The sequence below is a fragment of the Equus przewalskii genome, chromosome 20 (assembly GCF_037783145.1).
Source record: "Equus przewalskii isolate Varuska chromosome 20, EquPr2, whole genome shotgun sequence".
Lineage (NCBI taxonomy): Eukaryota > Metazoa > Chordata > Mammalia > Perissodactyla > Equidae > Equus > Equus przewalskii.
In genome coordinates this window covers 27,443,744-27,467,015 of record NC_091850.1, presented here as the reverse complement: position 1 = coordinate 27,467,015, position 23,272 = coordinate 27,443,744, and positions in this window count along the sequence as shown.

The window sequence follows — 23,272 nt, the reverse complement described above, 5'->3', positions numbered from 1 at the left end:
GTAAATACCCCCACCATCGCCCAACTACCAACAGGAAGCTATTGAACAAGGAATTGGGACGAGATATGCACTATTGGCTCTAGTCAATGGATAGGAGCCTGAATGAGCCAGCCCCGACAACCTAATTGTTTGCTCCTGAAGGGTCCTATGTCCAGCCACTGGTTCCTAGGGCTCTTGGCTGCCTCACTCCAATAGAGGTTAACTGCATCCTACTAGGGAATGCCATCCCAGTAGTCTCAGGTGAATGTTTCTTGTGAGGTGTGGGCAATGCTCTAAAAAGAGCAGAAGCCTTTGAGCTTACAGAACAGGTTGCTTGACTGTTTTCTGCCTACTTGCTAATAAATGTCTATATGTGTGGCTGAATTTGGTTTGAGATTTTAGTTCACTAAAACCTCTTAGAGAGATTGAGAGAGGAGCTAACCCTCTTTTTCCTCTAACTATGGCCTGCTCTCGAGGTCTACCAAAAAGAACCTAATAGTTGTACGTACAAAATGGTTTGGGCCAATTTACAATGCCTTCAATAAATAGTTGTTTAATGAACATGTGCTTCCAATCCTTGGATGTCAGCAGTGTGCTTAGAAGCGTTCTCTCAGACCTTGATAGGTCATCGTGCTGCTGTCATTTGGGGGACATTTTACCATGTGGTCGGGCGTGAGCTGGACACTAGACTCTCACCACGAGTAACTTTATATAACTTAGAGTTGCTTAGAGCACATGTCTTGGTTCAGATTCTCCTCCAAAGCAGACTCTGAGACAAGGGTTTGGATGTTGGTAGTTTATTTGGTGAGGTGATCCCAAGAGGATGAGTGAGTGGGAAGAGAGACAAAAAATCGAAAAAAGCAAATCAAAGGGACACTAGTGGGTGTGTTACCACTGTGCGCAGCTAATCTTGTTGCAGACCTTCTCAGAGGCTGCATAGAACACACGTAAGATTGTCTCACTGAGGGACAAGAAAGCTGAGGTATTTGTCCACCAGCTTCCAAGCCTCATTGGTTGTGAGGGCCAAGCACGCTCCTGAGCACAGAGAAAAACCTTAGGCTGAAAGAGATGCAGGTACTTCAGGGAGGAAGGCTTTGGCATGTCTTTGGCATGGAACTGTCTACTGAAGCTGCAAACGACCTCCGAGTGGGCTGAGAGACTATGGTCAGGGCCTGACCAACAGCAGGGCAGACTGGCCTGCTTGCAGCAGAGGAGCCTCCCCAACATCCTGCCAGGGCACAAGGGCTCCACTCCTGCCAGGGCTGGGTGGAGGGAATGGACAGGAGGTGGGCACCCTGACTCTGCCCTGCTCCACGGTGACCAGCCTGGTACTGGGAGAGGGTGGGAGCAGGACTCCAAGGTGTGGGGAAATGGAAGGGAAATAGTTTTGAATATTGACTAGTTCCCTTGACTCATGACTATGCTCCCAGTGGATTTGGGGAAGAACGTCTGCCTATTAGAGTCTCACTACCACCCACTTTCACTCCATAGGAAAGAGGGACCAAGTTGTGGTCCCAGAAATCTACCCAAACTCTCACACCTTCTTCTTCAAATCAGGGAAGCCTGTGGCTCCTCTGGATCCCAAGTGCTGCCACTGTAAATCCTTCCTCACGCCTATGTCAGCAACAGTGAAGAACATCCGACTTTATGGATAGCAACCACATATTCCACGGATCCAGGCTCTTGTATCTTCAAGTAATATTTGTTCTTTATCTTAGCTGATAGTGCTCCAGGCTATTGGAGGACAAGATACCATCTTTTAAAATTGCAAAATAGAAGAAAAACCTCAGTAAATCCAGAAAGCTTTAGCAGTTGGCTGAGGTCAAATTATTTAAGTGAACATCAGCTTCTCCATCATGAAGAAGAACTTTCAACTGAAAATTAAATGAGCCTAATGACAAATAGAAATGGCAAGCAACGGGATATACTGGAGTATATGAGGAAGCCATTTGGTATAAACCTAATTTGGCCTGACTTTGTTTTTTCCAAAAGAGCCTGACTGTGGCCATTGAGCATGCATTGTATATCTGCTTTAAACATTTACTATGGCAAGAACAAATGGCCTTAAGATAAAGGTGCAACTTCCCCCACACATTGGCGTTTCCTTGGGGATAAGCATCTTTCCTTAGGCTAGGAACTGATTGCTGCACTCTCCTTTGACCACCCAGCTCACCTGTGACCACCCAGCTCGAGACAACAGACCTGCCACCCTGCTGTGTCCACCAAGACAGCAGACCTACCTGCTGTTTCCATCAATCGCTGTGCTGACAGAGCAGTCTCGTGACTATTGTAAAAGGGACATTTCAATCCTATGTGAAACATCCTCTTTGGGGGTATATAACCACTCTGTGCACCCCAGTTCTTCGATGCCCCTTCTTCCTTTGGGAAGAAAGGCCCCAGGCCATGGTCCTCACATTTTAGCTCAGAATAAATTCTCCCAAATTTTCATTTATAGATTGGTTATGGATTATTTTTGTCGACACTAATGATAACCATTTGTTTCTCCTTTGCACACGCTAGTTGGCAAAACTGCCATCTGCTTCCAACCAGTACATTTTGTTCATTTCTGGTTGCATTCTTGTCATCCCAGTTCAATATGGAGATTTTTATCCTGGAGCTAATTAGTTTCAGCTGATATTTACTCAACATCAAACTTTTTGGAGATAAATAGAAGTAGAATAGCCAGTTGGTGTGATGGAGTCTTTTTTTTTTCTGTGTAGGTTGATGCCATCCTTACTTTCTTCTTTTTCCACATTTTTCCAAAGAAGATAAAGAAAACCCAAATCTTATGAAATTGGTCAGCATAAGATGACAAAAGTTTCACAGGAAAGATAAGAGAAAAAAAAATCACTTGTCAACCCTAGGGGCAGGCTCTGAAGGAAATGTACAGCTTTATTTCTATTGCAGGAATATGTTATGAAAAAAATCCTGCCTTTGCATAATGGGCCCTGTTTGCAACTGACAGCTTGAGGTTTCTGCACCAGGGAACTGAAAAGTTGTCAGTGTTAATAAAAAGAAGTTTTCCCGATAATGGTTTTGGTGCACTGAGTGCAAGCATGTGCTATTTCCAGTGTTTGGTTAGAAAGAGACTATAATATGGAATGCATTATACAGAAGAGCCAAAAATAACATCTGTCTCACAAATAAGGGAAACGATCTCATTTCATATCTCTTCTTAGTTGACAGCATCTTTTTTTCTTTACTGGAAAATTATAGTTTTGTATAGTTTACAGAAATAACATTTAAACATCGCATGTGATTTTAGACTCAGATGGGATCTACTTAATAAAACACACAAGCAATTAGAGAACTTTGTTGTAATCACTTCTGAAACCCCAGAAGTTTCGCATCGGCTGGGCTGAGTTGCTGCCTTCCCAGCATCTCTTGTTTCGGAAGCTTAGTAGAGGAAACCACCACTGCCCACATCATGTAGACAGATCATCTTTACCTAGCTGTGCAGATGTTTTTGAACTTTATGCTGCTACTGCTTGGGAAGATTTCTTATTTGTAGAATGAAAATTATATTCACCAGCGATTGGAGTCTGGTGGACACAGAAGTTAAGCACACTCGGCAGCCCATCCCAGAGACCTTCTTAGGGAAGAAAGAATAGGAAAGAAATCCCAGTTTTCAGTTTTTAATTTGATTTAACAGAGGACTTACCTGTTTCAGCTGTAAGCGAAGCCCACTTACATACATTTTTTACCCTCCCAAATATATGAACTCCTCTACAAATCCAAAATGTGCTTATGTGAAGACAGCTATTTTGGCAAATTCTCATGACATCCGTGATATTTTCGTTAGGATTTGTCTTGCTCGTGGATCTCCTTCAGTGCTTCCGCTGTTTTGACCAGACGCACCTCCATATTTCAGAAGGAGCTGATATTCCCTACCGTTGTGACTGTGCTTGATGAACTACTAACCTTCCGTTATCATTGTTATTGTTTGGTTAGAGGTCACAGTCTTTGATTTCAGAGTACTTATTTATTGGTTGAATCATCTCTTGGATGCCCAGGAAGAGTCTATTTGGATAAATATGATCTGTCATTTAAGTATTTCTCATGGTCTGTAATGGGCAATATTGAGGTGGTAGAGATGAGAGTGGTGTTAGTGATGGTGGTGATGGAGATTGTGGCAGTAGTGGAGGTGACAGATATGGTGGTGTTATTGGAAGTGATGGTGGCAGTGGTGGTGGTGGTGGTGGTGATGGAGATGGTAGTGGTGGCAGAGATGATGGAAATGCTGTGAAGAACAGGTTAATCTGAGATCAAGAGGGGAAATGTCAAGGTGGTATTTGGCTCAGGTTAAGTTTACAAAGATCAGGACTCTGATCAAGCTGCGCTTGATCTTACAAAGAAACTGTATGTGGAAATAGTGGGCAATATTAAGAGGTTAAATAGCAGTTCCCTGTGGGGGGAATCTTCACCAAATAACACTTTCACCAGGGCCTTTCTCAGCTTGAGAGCCTATAATTGCCTCCTATACCCATGCCTGGCTTTCAAAGTTCCCCATAAGCAGACCTCACAATAACTGTCACACCAGACCTCCCACAATTCCCCAACATGCTGCCTAAGCCAGCACCATCTCTGCAGGGCCTTGACTTATCAAACTCCATCATGCTTCCTTGTCTTTGCTTATTCTGTTCCCCTAGCCAGAAAAGCACTCTCTGACTTTCTCACCTCATCAAATCATATTCCTTCAAGAAGTTCTCCATTTTCCACAGTCTTTTCTGCCCACTCTAGCCACCAAGGAGCAATTGGTTCTCTGAACTCAGATACTCCTATAGTCGGTGTGAAGAATAGTCTCAGCCTCCCTCAACTTTCCGTTTCCTCTGCTTCAGGAGGAGTTCCCTTTTTCACTACACCCTCTTCTCAGTACTGAGTTTTCCTCTGGATCTTCTCCTTATCAGTCCCAATCCATCACCATCACAAGAAACACCATTCCAATGCAGGTGTTCAATGATACAACAGGCTTATAGTATTATTTTTCTTGGGGATGTTTGCCTTTTAACTAGTGATTACCCCCTTGTTTGACCTAAGTCAAATTACCGTATATTTATTGAGAATGTACTATGTACAAGGCTGTGTGTGAGGCTGTGGAAGTGCCCAAGCAGCATTAGACATGACTTGCCCCCAAGGAACTTAAGATTTAACTGAGGAGAGGAACCTAATATACATTAGAAACAATACAATACAAGCTCAATGGTAAACTCTGGTTTCGAACACAGGGTGTCATATGAATGCAGATTCACTGCCAAGATGAAATGCAAGGGGTGGTAGGAAGGGCATTTTTCTCCCTCCGTGCTGGGTTCCTCAAGGTGCTTCAGAAAAACCCTGTGTGATTATGTTGTGTAGTGAGAGTGGTTACCAGGTCTCTGGGAAGCTGTGGCTCAGAGAGATGTTGAGGGTGGAGGTGGTGGTGATGGTGGAGGTGGGTGGGGAAGCCAGTGGAAATCCTCGCTCATTTTGCTAGTAGATGAAATAAAGTGACTGAAGAAATTATACAGGAGGTGTGAGGACATGGAAAATGTCATTGCAGTCCATTTTAGTTCAATAGCCAGGTGTTTTGGCTTTCTTTACCACGGTAATCTACCTCCTCTCCAAATGGTGCTGGGGGTGTTTGGAAGAAACAGCTATCTCGATTTTCAGAGAATGACAATCTGGATTTGACCCATACTCAAAATGTCTGGAAAGCCTACTTTCCCTTTGGCTCTTTGGAGAGAATCAGGGAATTTTGTGGTAGGTCAGGAAATGAGAAAAGAAAAATAGGATGGGGAATGGAAGTAAGGAAAAACAGATCTCCAGAAAATGGAAGAGAGTTAACAAGCAGGGAAGGCATGTGGCATACATTTAAATGAGACAAGTTTCCTATCTTTTAAAACAAATTTACCAACTTTTCATGTATACAGGGAGACCACACAGAGTTTGTCATAAAATTCAATGAGGATATATTTCTGGAGTCCCTCCACTCCCTCCTAGCCCCACTCCACCCTCTCAAAGAAACAAAAAGGGAAGCGAATTTGGTGGTGGTAGGCTAAAGGACTACAGAAGAATCCCACTAGCTTAACGTAGAACTGGAACTGTGACATTTAATTCTAGGCCAGGCTCGTTGCCAAGTCCCAAGGAAAACAAATGCACTCTCAGTGTTTTAGCTGCAAGTTAACACTGAAAGGGGGCCCAGTAGTAGTTTGTAAGTCATTATTCCCATTGGTACAGTTACTACCACATCTGGAACTAGGTAGAGGCAATTTTAAGGGGGCTTATTTATATAATTAGCTACCTGCTGGTTCATTCATCCGTCTATTTCTCCAGTCACAGTCTTTTCTTTGTGCTAGCACAGCACTCCGTGTTTTCCTTACAACGTTTATCACATTGTATTGGTAGCTTCACCAAATTTAGCTTCTTTTCTTCTGGAGGGCTCACAGCTTAAACTAAATTTCCGCAGCTCTTTTGCCATTAGGTATAGCCATATTACTGAGTTCTATCTAAAGGAATGTGTGTGGATGTAGTGCGTTCCATATATAGGCCTGGCCCATACGAAACTTCTCATGAAAAATCGTCTATGCTCATTTCCCCTTCCAGCTGGCTGGAATGGAGATGATGCCCAGTGAAATTTTGTAATTTTCTTTTGTTATAATGTCTTTATTTAGTTTTGGTGTTATACTGGCCTCATAAAATGAGTTGGGAAGTGTTCCCTCTTCCTCTATTTTCTAAAAGCGTTTGTGTAAGACTGGAATTATTTCTTCCATAAATATTTGGTAGAATTCACCAATGAAACCATCTGGGCCTGTAATTTTGTTTGTGAGAAGGTTTTAAGTAATAAATTCAATTTACTTAATAGCTATAGAGCTCTTCAAATTTTTTGCTTCATGTTGTGTCAGTATTGGTAAAGTGTACTTTTCAAGAATTTGTTCATTTCATCTAAGTTGTGGAATTTGTTGGCATAAAGATTTTCGTGATGTTCATTTATTATCCTCTTGATATTTTTGGGATCTGTGGTGATAACTCTTCTTTCATTCCTGATATTGGTAACTTGTGTTCTTAAGGTAACTTTGGAAACCAAATGTTGAAGATGCTGAAGACTCAAGATGGAAAGAACCTTGGTCTTTGAATAACCTTTTGGTGGAGATCTGCCAGCTAATCAGAAATGCCCGCATCGTATTGTTACATGAGCAAGAAATAAGCATCTGTTATATGAAGTCCCTGAGATCTGGGGGGTTTGATTTGTTATTGCAACTAGCACGACCTTACCCATTGCAGATTGTCATTTTTGTTTTCTGTGTTTATATTTCCTGCTATACTGTGGCCCCTGGAGGAATAGGGACCATGATAAACCTGCTCTTTGTATTTGTTCCAGAGCTTAGTGCAATACTTGGTGAATATTAGGTTCTCCATAAATGCTTCTTAAATATAAGTGAGTGATTGAAATTGTTCCTATGTGTTTGGAGCCTAGAGATTTTCTTCCCCTGGGGTGGGTAACTCAATGCCAAGCTGGAGCTCCCCAGAACACTCAGTGTTGGCTGCCTGTCTCATGTTCTTCCTCCTTTTTCTTTCCTCATGTTTGCCCTCCCTTCTCATTGCTCTCTGTGTCCTGCCTTTATTCAGAACCACACCTGTGGGCCACTATCAGAGATGTTTTTATGGAAGTAACTCTCTTTAATTCAGATTCCACTGGAAGGGAATCCAGAATAGAAAAGACGTGGGCTGTGCTTATTTTGCCTTTGCTTTCTTACCAAAACATATCAACAAAAAAGTCAACCCACTGAACACCACCACCACTCAGAACCGAGCATATACAAATGGATCCCAGGGAGGAACATGGAGATTACTGGAAAGAATAAACCTTGAAAGGATTCTTCCAGTGACAGAAGTTTAAATATCTTTACATATAAACAATAGACTAATTACAAGATCATACGTAATTAAAGTAGATATCAGGTCCACTGCTGGGAAAAGCATATTTTGCTATATCTTAGCATATGTTCCTATAAAATAATTCCATCAAAAATGTTTTCTTTTCTTTTTTTAAATGTTTTCCTTCCTCTTCTCCCTAAGGCCCCCTAGTACATAGCTGTATATGCTAGTTGTGAGTGCCTCTGTTTGTGCCATGTGGGACGCCACCTCAGCATGGCCTGATGAGTGGTGCCATGTCTGCGCCTGGGATCCAAACCAGCGAAACCCTGGCCCGATGAAGCGGAGCACGCGAACTTAACCACTGGGCCACGGGGCTGGCCCCCAAAATGTTTTCTAATTCAGACTTTCACCAAATTGGACTAGTCCTCTTAAACAACAAGAGGCATCAATGAGGGGCTCCCTGCACTAAGTAACTGTTAGCTGACAGCTGGGTGCCTCTTGTAGATATTCTTGTGGTCCTTAGAGGTAAGAATGGAAATGTTCCAACACATACAATTTTCTGGGTTCTAGGTAACCTTCCTAGTGTTTTTCAAGTAATAACAAAAGCTTACAGCCAAGTTTCATTTCAGTTGTGCTTTTTCTTAATTACTTGCTGACAGGTTTACTACTCTGTTTAAAGCAAATGGGTGCCATACTATTTCTCAGAACATTTTTGCTCTTTGTCTTGCCTAACTTATGCTAAAGAGTTTGTTTCTACAGTGCTCATTCTCATGCTTCATATACATCCTTAGAAATGTATCTAGGCCTCCTTCATTATACTCTGCAAATACATTCTAGCAAAGTTTATTATAAAGCAAACATTATTTTCCATTAATATCTGGAGATTTATTCATCTGGAGAATATCCTCCCCATAGATTGAGTTGAAAAATTCTGGCAGATGTTTGTTGAAAGGGCGCCTAACTGCATGATGTAAAGTGGGACTGTAGGAATTGTGTGCTTCCTGGAGTTTGCAGTCTGCACTTAAACCATGCCCACGCGGATTACGTCGCCTTTCTCAATTCTATTGCCCCTCAACCTCCATCCTTTCTTAGCCCATGATAGGCCCAGGCATTTATACAATATCTAGAAATTCCCTGATTGCGTGCTCAGTTCTCTGAAACTCTGTTTCCCTTTTCCTTTGGTTTGGTTATTCAGTGTCCCTTCAAGCTGGGCTGTGATGTTGTGCCTCCACAGAACATGTCACTGTCAGATAAGTGAAAGAGTCCTGTCTGCACACTTCCTAAATCAGAGGTTTCAGATTCCACAAAATGCAAATACAATTTGACTAGTTTAAATTCTACATAAAATTTGCTTAATCAAAGGAAATGTGTTAAGAGCAGGTAGACAGTGGTGTAAAACCTTGCGATAAACTGTCTTGCTTTAATAATGATGATAATAAAAATTGTTAACTATTATCGAATGCCTGCTGTGTCCCAGGTGCTATTGTAAGTACTTTACAATATATCTTAAATCATCTGATCCTCATAACAGCCCTGTGAAATAAGCACTATTGTTACTTCCATTTTACAGATGAGAAAACTAAGGTACAGAGAGAATAAGTAATTTATCCAAGGTTACACAGCTTATAAGTGATGTCTATACTATACATTCAAATATTTCTTGAAGAATCTTTCTTGAAGAATCTTGAACAATCTTGTTGAAGAATCTTCCTCTTGTTCAGGGTAATACATATTATATCTCCTTTTGCTGTATTTGAGAAATATTGTGATGGTTATTCTTGTCTCCAAATGCTATTTACATGAAAAAAGTTCCGCTCTATATATCACAGCTATACTTACATTAAAACAACAAAATCACTTTACCCATATCCTAAAATAATGATATCTTGGTTTTTAATTCAGAAATACCAGGTCTAAGTTCTTAATTTGATGGAATATTTTACAAATTGAATTTTAAGCCATCCCTACCATCATTATGGTCAGCAAAATAAATTCTCATTATAACTAGTTTGCTCTCACTTAATAATATACAGTATTACAAATTTGTCGCTTTTCACTAGCCTAATCCATGTTGTAAAAATAACTAAAAGGAAGCTGGCTCCTGAAACTCCTGCTGCCTTATCTTCTCTGTGGTGTATTGTGAGGGTTAAATGTAAAAACTCATGTGGTGTCACTTAGAAATGTTAGAGCCCTAATCGAATGTTAATAATTTAACTTGATATTGTAGATTATTAAGCATTCATAAAGCAATTTTAGGCATGTTAATTCCTCATGGGTTCATGTATGTTTCAATATGTATTTGTTGAAACAATTCATGTTTCAGGTTTAATTTTGCAGTCCCTAGAATTCTGAGTATTTTTGCAGTGTATAAGTTGCATTGATAGCCCCAACCCTTGACCCTATGATCAGCCACAGGACTTGCTTTGGCCAATGGGATGTTAACAAATAGGGTGCAAAGCAGGCACTCTGGACTCAGTCTCTTCCCGCTCTCGCTTTTTTGCCATGACCAGGCTAGCCCACTAAAATACTGCAAAAGACACATAGAAATGGTTCAGGTCATCTGTGGCCATCCAAAACCAGTCAGCCTCTAGCCAACCTGCCAGCTGTCCACAGACTCACAGGTGAGCCTAGCCAAGATCACCTGAGCATGACCCAGATCAGCAGAACTACCCAGCTGACCTATAGACTAGTGAGAAATATTAAATTATTATTGTTTTAAGCCACTATGTTTGGGATTTTTTTTTTATATAGCAGTAGCTGACTGATACAACCTTAAGTGCAGCAATAATCATTACTATTTATGAATCCCCATTTGAGTGCATATTGAGGCTACTCAGCGCAGTGGTTTAGGCTCTTGGCTTTGGAACCAGACTGCCTAGGGTTCAAACCCCAGTTTTTTAACTTATAATAGTGCCTGACAACTACGAAGCACCATAAGCATGTTGAATAAAATGTTATGTGGCCAGATCTGTAGCAAGAGTGTGCACAAATGGTCTCTTTCTATTCCCCCAATAACTCTTGTGAAGTAGATAATGTTACTCCTACTTAGTAGACTTGGATACCAGGGCTCAGAGAAGTTAAGAAACTTGCACAGTATCACAGCCAGTAAGTGGCAGAGCCAAGATTATGAACCTAGGTCTGGCTAAGTTTATAAATGCTATTATATATACATTACTTTCACAGTTTAGCCATTTTGGCCTTCTTTTGGGCTTTACATCTCAATTTCAGTCTTGTGCTTCAAGTAGAATTTTTAAAAATAAATTCAGAAATATAAATAATATTAAGAGGGCAGAAGAGGATGTAATAGTGAAAATGTGGACTGTGTGAAGTGCTGGATATCCCCTCTTACTTGCCAAAGGTGTCTCGACCTTAAAATCCTGTTTGTATACGTCAGATTTGGTCATGAGAAACGAAGATGAATGAAAACCACAAAGTCTAAATCTTATCTATTTAATACAGTAAACACTTCCCTAAACCAGACTTATTACTGGGCTCGGGGATGGAGTTGGGGTCTGAACTTAGGATATTTGAATTATAGATTTATTTTTCAAAGTGCAGTTTTATTCAGGTAAATAATATTTCCATGGCAAATTGTGTTGTTTATAGACCCTACTGAGCAATTATATGATAACAATTGATATGTAGGCTTCACTTCCTCCCCATCCCCTGCTGAAATCATATGGTATTATAATGGAATAAATTGCTTAAACGCAGCCTCCAGTCTTTTTTCATTATTCATTTCTTTGGAAAGGCAATAATGGTAGAATGACCCTAAATTCTGGATTCCAGGATCTGTATTACTGAGATTTTATAATCCCTCATTCCTCTGGATCTTCCCATACAACTTTTGATCACTGTCACCAACAAGCAACAAAATGCTAAGCTTGTCCTTTTCTTGTGCATATGCTAACAAGTCATTAAAAAAAAAAAACAACCCATTGGAATCAATTATTTGGAAGCAGACTTCAGAAAAAGTGGTCTGCGTAATCCACAGCCTGGATAACATGCCTCTGAACTCTGGATTCTGTTCTGAATATTCTTTTCAAAGTGTTTGGTTTCTGTTTTCCCTTACTCTATCCAGTAAAGCAGACTCAGATTGTTGTTTAACAGTTTCTGCCTGGAACCAATCTCAAATGACCCAGACTTTTCAGTCTTTTATCCTGTACATCAGATTCATAATGCATCTCCACCAAATATTTGATAGCTGTGATTCAGCCTGGGAGCTCAAGACCAGTTGCTTCATGTGTATGGTGACAAGTGTGACAGCTAAGATTGATGGGCAGCCCTCTATGTCAGGAGCTTCCTTGCTGAAGATGGGGAGTTGTTGCATACACCCAACTCCCCATCCCCAGGGACAGGCTAGTGCCGAGTCCAGACTCAGAGACAGATTATTATTATCATAGTAAAGTCACTTCAAAGAGAGTGGAATTCTGTGACCGTGAGATCACGGTAGATCTGACTGCAACTTTTGCAGCATTTCATTAGTTTTTCCCTGGAACAGTCCAGGAAGTGGCATACATGAGGCTTTCTGGTTCACAGACTTGCTGTGCTTCTGGCTGAAAAAAACACTGAAATCTTAAGAAATATGTTTATGGTGCCCATATCTCAAGAAGCTTTTGCTTGATCTTGGCAGGGCGAGCTGCTGTTTGAACAACTGAAAAAATCTTTTTAAACTGTTTCCAAAAACCATTTGCAAACACCCTGAAGTAAGGTTACATACTTACAATTCAGCTCTAAGCCTCAATTAAGGCTATTGTTGTATGGTGCTTGCTGCCTCTAATAGCCTGACACCATAATAATATTATACAGTATCCTGAGATTATGAGAAGAATGTTTAACATCTGCTTATACTCAGAGAACAAAGGAGAATGGAAGGATGCTTCCTGTAACACTTGCAAAGCACTGCCTTTTCATGCTGGTGATGCAGCGTGGCTTTTCCCATGGATTGTTTCTCTGCCATCCAGAAGCACTGCCAAAATGTTCTGGAAGAGGTTGGAGAAAGTGTCCCGTAGATAGGCCACTCAAGGCTGGGGCTCAGCAAAACTGACCTCATTAAGGGAACCATTTCTGAGCTCCTCCAGAATAGTCAAAGATTGTACTTTTAATCACCTTTATTTTTTGTGGTATGAACATTTAAAATTTACTCTCAGCAACATTTAATTATGTGATACAGTATTGTTAGCTATAATCACCATGCTGTACATTAGGTCCCCAGAACTTATAACTGAAAGTTTGTACCCTTTGGCCAATATATCCTCATCCGCACCACCCCCACCCCCCAGTCTCTGGTAATCACCATTCTACTCTCTGTTTCTCTGAGTTTGACTTTTTTTAGATTCCACGTATAAGTGAAATCATACCGTATTTGTCTTTCCCTGACTTATTTCACTTTGATTAACACCCTTAAGATTCATCCAAGATGTTGCAAATGACAGGATTTCCTTCCTTCTTGTGGCTGAATAATATTCCATTATATATGTAAACTTTATCTTCTTTATCCGTTCATCTGTTGATGGACACTTAGGTTGTTTCCATATCTTGGCTATTGTGAATAATGCTGCAATGAACACGGGAGTGCAGATATCTCTACCAGATCCCAATTTCAATTTCTTTGGACATATACCCAAAAGTGAGATTGCTGGATCATATGGTAGTTCTATTTTTAATTTTTTGAGGACCCTCCATACTGTTTTCCATAGTGACTGTACCAATTTACATTCCTACCAACAGTGCACGAGGGTTCCCTTTTTTCCACATCCTCACCAACACTAGTTATCTCTTGTCTTTTTAGTGATAGCCATTCTAACAGGTGTGAGGTGATAACTCATTGTGGTTTTGTTGTGCATTTCCCTGACGATTAGTAATGCGGAGGTGTTAGCTAATGCTATGATGGTAATCATTTTATAATATATAAACGTATCAAATCAACATGTTGTCCACTTTAAGCTTACACAATAGTATATATCAATTGTATCTCAATAAAGCTGCAAAAAATTTAAAATGTATAAAGTACAAATAAGTTGTATTTTTGTTAGTTTATTAAAATAAGAGTACCTGGTTTCCAGATGGTGGAGAATACTCCAGAGATAGTGGGTCTTTCTGACTTGGATCTTTGCTCTAATCTGCTCTAATCTCTAACGTTGTCCTCTGGAAGCAAGTGATGGAGAATGATGTTGAATATGACCTTATGACACTTCTAGCAATAGATGTCCTTGGAAAGAGGTTCAAGATTAATTTACCTTATGCCATGTTCTGCTTTCCTGGGGTCATACTCTATAGGGACAAGGATTATCATTCTCAGTCTTCATTTAATAGGAACTTGAGACATGATGAAGGGAATAACTTGTGAATAGAAACACAGCAGATAGGAAAAGAAATAACAAAAATGGAACCCCATGTGTCTGCTTTCTGGTCTGCCAGGCAAAGCAGTGCTCTTGTCTGTTTAACAAAACTCTAAGAAAAAAATCATGATCTGCTTATTAATTAATTGAAAGAGACAAAACAATAATGACTATAGTGGGCATTTATTCGTTGACTTTCTGGTACTTTCCAGTCTGACCCTTTCTCTTTTCTAATAGAACTCTGAATTTCCTCCCTTACAGTTTGTTGAGCCTTGTCCTGATTTGGATACCTCTGGAAGCCAAGCTGACACAGATTTAAGTAAAAGTAGTTTATTTGGGAGAAATACTGGTGGGTGGGGAAGTGTGATAGGGAGGGGAAAGTCAATAAAGGGTGTGTTAACCAACCACTCAGAGTTCAGAACTCAGAGTTCTTCCACCTGAGGAGTGAGCACGCTGGAGTATTTATCTGCCAATTCCCTGTTAATCCTTAGTTGAGAGCAGCTTCTGGGAGCATTAACTCTGGAGCTTCTAGTTTGCTCTGTGCATGGGCCCATGATCTTTCAGTCAGGAAAAAAAAAGCCCTCAAGCAGAAAGTAGCAGAAGTTTGCAGTGAGCAGCCTTGGGTGGGTAGATTGAGGGCTGAGGGGAGATGTATGGGCCCCAACAGTGACTGCTGCAGGACTTGACTCCTCCCGCATCTCAGAGGGAAGGACTTGACTGGCTCAGAGCAGTTGCACAGTGCATCCCCTTGGCCACGGTCATTGATATGCTATTTGGGCAGGTGACACAAATCAGTCTATGTCAGGAATGTGACTCAAAACCCAGACTTTAGCTGGCTGCTGCAAGAGTGGACTCTCTCTTCTTCACTAAATAAGAAGAGGAAGCCTGGAAATTGCTGGTGGCCATCTTGGGAGCAATGAGAAGAACCACCTGAGCTTGAGGACATGTACCAAGACTAGAGAGAGAGACAGGTCCTGACTATAGAAATTGAGCCCTGCGTTAAGATTTATACAAAGCTGTATAGGGCTGCTGTAACAAAGTACCAAAAACTAGGTGGTTTAAAACAATGGAAATTTATCCCACAGTTCTGGAGGCCAGAAGTGCGAAGTCACAGTGTCTGTCAGCAGGACCAAACTCTCTCTGATTGCTCCAGGGGAGAATGTTTCCTTTCTTTTCTGGCTGCTGGCATTTGCTGAGGATCTTTGGCATTCCTTGGCTTGTCGAAACATCACTCTGGTCACATGGCTGTCTTCTCCCTGTGTGTCTTTGCATCTTCTTCCCTCTGTGCACGTCTGTGTCTGTGTCCATATTTCCCTTTTTTATAAGGACATTAATCATATTGGATTAGGGCTCATCCTAATGGAACTCATTTTAACTTGATTACCTCTGAAAAGACCCTATTGCCAAATAAAGTCGCAGTCTGAGGTACTGAAAGTTAGGACTTCAACATATACTTTTGGGGGACACAATTCAACACGTAACAGAAGCCAAACCTATTCAATTATGATAGAAAACAAATCTATTTTTGGTTTAAGGCCATTTCAATTGAGTCTTTCTGTTGCGTGCAATGACATCTCACTTACCAATTCCTTGATTTGTGGCTCTGGATAAAACGAAACAGAAAAACCAAAGCAAGTGGGGGACATGCTGTGTGTGAGCTAACGTGGCTGGCACAAGGAGAATGTGCGAGCAAGCACTAGGATTAGAATATGCACTGCTGAGGTGCTCAATAAAAATTTTCCAAAAGGGCTTCCATTCATTCTTTGGTTCAACACGTATTTCCTAAAATCCCCTCCTCCCCAATGTGCCAGATACTGTTCTAAGTATTGGGAATACGGCACTAAATAAAAAAGACATGTTTTTCTGCCCTCATGGAGTTATATTCTAGGAGGGGAGACAGATAATGAACCAGAGAAATCAGTAAAATGCAGAGTACCTTAGATAATACAATGGGAATAAGGACTATTGGGAGGCCTGGAATTTTAGATAGAGTGGGCAGAGAAGGCCTCATTGGTAAGATGACATTTACATAATGACCCAAAGGAAGTGATGAGGTTATTCCTGTAGTTATTTATTCTAATGGGAACATGGTCTCCATTCTGGGTCTAACTGGAAGCGTAAGTGGGTTAAAAGCCAGAAAAGCCATAGAGGAGGCACTGTATTCCTTGAGGGGATTACAGCTAGAAGCTGTTGTGTTTGAAGGGAATTTGCTTTATTTCCACCTGGTCCATCTTGGACACCTGGAGAACTCTACAAACCACTGAGTCTGTTTGCAGGAAATTAGTCGTGGCAAAGGTCGAGTCCATCTCATAGCCCATGACAAGTTGAATGTGTCTTTAAAAGCTTTAAAAGCTGAGACAATTCTTGCCAGCCATTATGAGCATTTTGTCTGACTTCAAGGTTTCAGTACTGTGAAAAAGAAAGAGAAGGACCATGTCTGTTTCAGCGTCCCTTGGGCTTTATTATTTTTAACAGCAAAATATTGATTTTCTAAAACATCCAAATATACAAGGTGTGGCTTGAAGGCCTAAGACGGATTCCACAAGTATCCTATGAAAATCAGTCGTGTTTCTTCCAGCTGTAGCCCCTTAGGTCTTATGGATGGGTAATAGATATTGAACAATGCTTTTGATCTAGTTGAATACACTATTTATACAAAAGGACTCTCCATGATCCAAAGGGATGTTGAGAAGAACAATTTGTCACTTTGCCAGTTTGTGTCACCTAGCACACATTTTTTTTATAACTCCAAATTAAGACAGCAGTCATCAGTTAAGTAAACAAAGCATTTACTCTGGTGCAGATAGTAAACATAGTTATGCTCTACTAAATTATTAGTTTTTCCTGGATAATAACTACATGAATAGTAGATGACTGTGAATTTCCTATATGCCTGGTGGTAGTGATAATCAGTGCTTGAATATATGAGTAGGGAACTTTTAAAAATGTCCCGTGCTGTAGGCAAAATTAAGTTATCGGAATTTGCACCTAATGTGAATTATTAAAGATTCAATTTAAGATGCTAAAAGAGAGAGAGAGAGAGAGACTAAAATTCAGAGGCATAAACAGGAGACAAGTTTGCTTCTTGGTGATGTAAGTCTGGAGGCACGTAAGCAGACCGGGGTGCCCAGGGAGGTCTACTCTTGAAGGTCTCCCAGGACTCAGTTTCTCTTATCTTGCGTTTCTTTCATGCCTTAGGATGCTGTCCTCATCTCCCTGCTGAAGCTGACTCACCACCACTATGTGTTTTTTTCACAAAGGAAAACGAGCAAGTAGAAGAGAAGCAGCTTTTTTTAAAAAAATATTATTTTATTGAAGTCATATTGGCGTACAACATTGTGTAAATTTCAGGTGGACACTAGCATATTTCAGTTTCTGTATAGAGTGTTTCATGTTCACCACCAATAGTCTAGTTTTTATCTGTCACCATACATATGTGCCCCTTTACCCCCTTTGCCCACCTGTCACACCCTTTCCCCTCTGATAACCACCAACATGCTTTCCCTTTCTATGTGTTTGTTTATCTTCTACATATGAGTGACATCATATGGCATTTGTCTTTCTCTGGTTGACTCACTTTGCTGAGCATAATACCATCAAAGTCAATCCATGTTGTTGCAAGTGGCACGATTTTGTCTTTTTTTATGGCTGAGTAGTATTCTGTTGTATATATATACATCACATCTTCTTTATCCATTCATCCACTGATGGGCACTTGGGTTTCTTCTATGTCTTGGCCATTGTGAATAATGCTGCGATGAACATGGGGGAGAAGCAGCTTTTTTAAGTGACACAAGCTGTATATTATCTCTTCAGCTCATGTCCAGCTGGCCAGAGCTTAGCTGCAAAGGAAGCTGGAAACATCTCTAGCTGTATGGCCTTGGTCCATGCCCAAACTCCTGGGGGTCAGCTAAGGAAAGACAAAGATTAGAATGGATATCAGAAGACAATTAGCTTCAGTAAAAGTGCTGTGGTTTCTCTCACGAGAAGGAATGAAATTTGGACTTTAAGGGCTCATAAAACTTTGGGAGGCATTTGTTTACTTAACAACCACCATATACTGAGGCTGTGATGTTTTCCTCATGGTCATACAGTCCAGTTGGAAAGATAGGCGATCAAATAGAAATTAATAACAGCATGGGAAGATATTGTGAATGAGGAGATACAAATACTGCGAGCTCACAGAGCAGAAGGACTTAACCTAGTCAAGGGACAGAAGGATCAGTGATGGTTTTCTGGGGGATGGATGCTGGGCTGAGACTTCTGTGCAAGGTCCTGTTTGGGTGGAATCCACATTCCAAGGGTGGGAATCAGACACACGGTGTAACTTTAATGAATCTTCCAAAGACAGAAGTCATTTACAAGGCTGCTGCAAGAAATCTTAACTCAAGGCAGGAGCAAAGGGAAAGCTATGTAGAATTTATCCAAAAAGGAAGAAGGATTACTGAGCTGGGAGGAAATTTTCTTGGCACCAGTCTTGTAGCAAAGTATAGAATCATGATGAGCCCCAGATTCTGGGTCATCTGCAGTGGTTTGAAACATGGACCTGGTTATTGTTTGGCTACATGCACCAATAAATCGATCAAGCCTTTCAACAAGAATTAGAATATTCCTATAATTCCCCATTAATCACGTCTTTTGGAAAGGTAGGAAGTGGTAGGAAACACATCTGTTTGGTTGTTTGGCACCAAAGTATTTGCTCTCCTAGTGTTTATCTGGTGTTTCCTTACTAAAAAATGTTGTAAGTTTGAATCATGATGAAATCTATTCTATTTGGAGAGTTGCTTCTGAGAATGGATAGCAAATTGTCCTAAAAAAAAAAGTCGGGGAAAAATATTGGAAGATAATGATCGGGTAGGAATGGGGGAAATTACTTGACAGTTTTTGCTAGTTTGGAGCAAAACATCTCATTTTTTCCTGCTTTAGAGCAGGCTATCTTATTTTCTCCATGCATATTTTATTAGGTTTTGGTTTAAGTGCAGGTTCTGAGCTGCTGCTTGCTTTTAATTTTGCCTTTCTTAAGATTATTCATTTGCAAGCACTTACTGAGCTCCTACTATGGTGAAGCGTTGCTTGGTATTGCCAGGAGTTGCAGGCTCTGGGAATTGCTAGTGGCTTGGTGTTTAGGCTGGGATAGTGAAAAGGCAGACTTAGTTCGTGCCAAAATAGAGCACAGCGCTAGAAATCGAGGCACGCCACTCATCAGCTTTACTTCTGAAATGCTGTGTGTCTCTGGCCAGTTATTCAACCTCTCTCTTCTATAAAATTCCTTTACTTATAATGAAAATGATCATAGTATTTGTTTTTTCTCTTTCACTCTTCATTTCTACCCTCTGGAAAAAGGCTGCCATATCCGGTTCTTACACTGTGGCTAGGACCTGATTCATCTTTGACAAAACCGAGTATGGGATACACTGAGACCTTCTCCTTTTAAAGACTGTTTTGAGAAGGGTGACTCTGCAAGCATTTGCTAGAAGGTGGGATGGCTTTCCCATCACAGACACTCCATGGTTTTACTCACAAGATAGAAACTTAGGTATCCCTTGGAATTCCACGTCCAGCCGAGGCCATTTCTATTGTCTATTACACTTTAGAGTCACACTGAATGGAAGAATGGAGTGCAGGACAGTGTTTTCTCCCAGCATCTGACAAGAGTAGCGGCATGGAATGGATCTTAACATTAGCTGAGTTATGTGCTAGGCACTGTGTTACTTTTGTTACTTTGTTTAGTATAAGGAAAAAGTCACTGATGAAGCATTATTATTACCTTTATAATGATGGGTAGGTTGAGCTTGGGAGAGCTAAGTAAGAACTGATAAAATGTAGAGGCAGGATCCCAACCTACCTCTCTCAGACTCCCATGTCCATGCTGCCTGCCATTAAAATGTGTTTCCTTGAGCCAGTGAAATCCAGACACCTAATTAGTCTGGTTGGGTTGGCCCTGTTCCTTTCAGGAATCCAGGTGAGTCTCAACTGTCTGGGAGAGCAAGCTCCTCCAGTGCGGGGGCAAAATGGGACAGATTTGAGCTGAGAAAGGAAGTTGGCTGGAATATTGTGGCTCAAGCTGCTGTCTTACTGGCAAGAATAGACCATTTTGTTTCACAAAATGATCGGAGGTCATCACCCTGTCTTTCCTTTAGTTGATCCCCAAAGATACCAATAAAACATTAAATTTTTTTTTTTTTTAGCTTCTATGGTTTTGAAAACTTGTTCCAAATTTATATCCAGACCAGGTCTGCATAGAATGTGTGCCATCACCTTACATGCAGCAAAGTCACCCTTGCCCTGTGCATAAGGCAGTTGTCATCTGACTGTGGGCCTCTGGAGGGCAGGGGGTGCAACTTAGTCATTGTGGAGTTCCCAGAACCCAGCACAGCGTCTGGCACACGGCTCAACAAATGTCCATTGAAATTAATTGGTATCCCTATGTTTCTTGTCTGTATCTAAAGGGGTCAAATTTAAATTCAAATAGGCAAGTGCCAATCAAATCATTTCCAACTCTCTTTGTTGCTCGGGACAGCGTGGGCTTGGTTCACTTTTAGTTTTACCTGTAGGGTCAACATTATGTTTGTGTCATGTCCCGTCTTTAGGGGAATGCCCTGTAACTGGGGCACGTGGATTCCCGGTGCCACCCCGAAGGTCCACCAAAGACTGACAAGTGGAGAGTAACATTTGTAACATGTCCAAAAAAGGAAATTTGAGGAGAAATTAGGGGAAGCCCATAGTAATCTTGAAATGCATTAAGTTTGGAGAGCTGCTTGGAAAATGGTTAACTTTTCACTTGCACGGGAAGAGCAGAGAGAAGTGCATGAATGAGGACAGCTGCTCTGTGGTCTGAGCAGGTCTATTTGCATTTCTGCTGTTAGGGTCGCTACGGCCTTTTTACTAATGTTGGTAATGCTCTGGTGGTTAGTTTCAATGATTTTCTTTATTGTTAGTTGCAGATCAATCTCCTACATGGTTGTTCCATTTAACCTGTATTCCCCAGGTTATTTCTTAAAGCAATTTATTGAACATTATCCTAAATTGAACTGCATTTAGTATCCCTTGACCCAATTACTTAAGTGGTCCACATCCATTTGATTTTGATTGTCTGCTCTCTTGCTATTTGCTTTCTCTCTAATTTTACTATCAGTTGCAAAAGAGACTGTTTAGTTCTGATGTCCCTTCCTTCCCGAACCATTCTCTGTTTGAACAGTGCAACTCATAAAGGCAGCTGTTCTAATTTGAAAAATCCCAGTTCTTCCATCTGAGTATGGTTTATTTCAACAATTCAATTCTACAAAGATTTATGGAGTGCCTACCTTGTGATAGGACTCGGCTAAGAGCTATCTGCTCACCCCCTTTCTCCTTTGGAGTGAGTTTGCTAGGCAAGGGTCTCTGATTTCTGAGCGTAGTGTCTTAGCTCTGGATCCTGTCAGATGGTTTTCCAACACCAGTTTCAACCTCTGGGTTCCTTTCAACACTCCTCTCACAGTGCACAGCAAATGTCTAGCAGGTCAGTAGGCTGCAATCATTTGTGTGTTTGTAACTTCTAATTCACAATCAAGCCCTGTTTCTTCAGGTGTTCTTCTATCATAGTCTTTAGAATAATTTCTACTCTTTGTCTAATAACATTTGTATAATATACTTGGTCCTGGTTCATGTCTTGAATTAAAAAAAAGTCAGTATCACTACAATTTGTCACTTCCCATCCTTAGGATGTCCTTTTTAAACTTCTGAACTCAAGCAAGATTCACCATCTTCCTTTATTTCTCCTAACCCTTGTAAACCAACACTGTGTTTTTATTGGCCTTCAAACTTGTTTAAGTTGAGCTAGTGGTGGGAATGGAAATGGTTTTCTCTGGGAAACCTGATTATTTATACTGCATGAGTAAAGACATCTTTAAACAGGGCTCCCTTTTGGTCTTTTCCGATTTCTACCCTAGTGTGAAAGTGACAGTTTACTAAGCTTTTCGATTACTTGCTAATTCCCACGTCCATCTTGTGAGATCAGTGATCCCATTGCCAATTTGCTGCGTAAATCGCATTACAACCAATTCTCCACTAACTCACAGAAAGCCAGTCACAGGTGGAGTTCTCCTCGCCGGCAGTGTCCTCCTCTATGAAGTCCCAGTCAGTACAAACCGGATTTGACCTGCTCTCCTGAGGCAGAGGGAAGATCTTGTCTAAAGCCACTTAGTAGCTCAATGGCTGAAAACCCAGAAATTCCAGATTTGGGGATATTTGCCCTGATCGCTCAACCATGCCATAGTTCAAGCCGCGGGTTATATTTTGAGTGACAGCGATTTGATTCAACCATGACATTGAACAGGAGATTGAATTACCAGAGTGTCAAGTTTACTGAAGGGAAAGACAAAACAAAGTAGCAGAAATGGTGGCAGTGGAGAGAGGCAGAATTTGGTAGCAAAATGGAAGGAAATGGAATTAGTCTGTTGTTTAAAAGAAATGCGACTGTGGGGATTATGCTAACAAGCCCATGAAGTGTTTTTTTTTTAAAGTTATGTGCAATTCAGGTCCTCTGAGAACTGCTTTCTTGTGTTACAGCAAACATAAGGTCCTGCTTCTTAGCCAAAAAGAAAAAAAGAGACATTAAAAAAGAAACAAACCTTTATGTTTTAAAATATTGACCTTTGGTCTTAGAAAGGTTTCTCCTTTTCTTTCTTTTTGGGTTTATTCTATGGTAAATGGAAGAGAAGCATGCAATTACTCTCATTTTATCCCTGCTCTTTTGCCTGGTGGTGTCTGGATTCCACTGGACTCTTATTGATGTAAGGATATGGCCATTTGGCAAATAACTGGAGGAAATATGACATTTTTTTGTTTGCAGCTGTATTGTATTCCAAAAGGAAATGTGGTTCTATTACAAATTTGCTATGTAATCTTAAATGTCTGGGCTCTGATGCAACTGTGCACTCATAAAAGGGGGCCCAGGCAGGGTGCTTTGAATATTAGGTTCTAAATGTTCTTCTATGGAATATGCTGTTTCTCTCCATTTGAGATTCAAAACTTTGTGTAAAACTATGCTTCTCTGCTAAAGGATGACTTTTCTTTCTCTCCAGAATTGAAGAGGAATATGTAGTATAAACACTTAGTCTGGT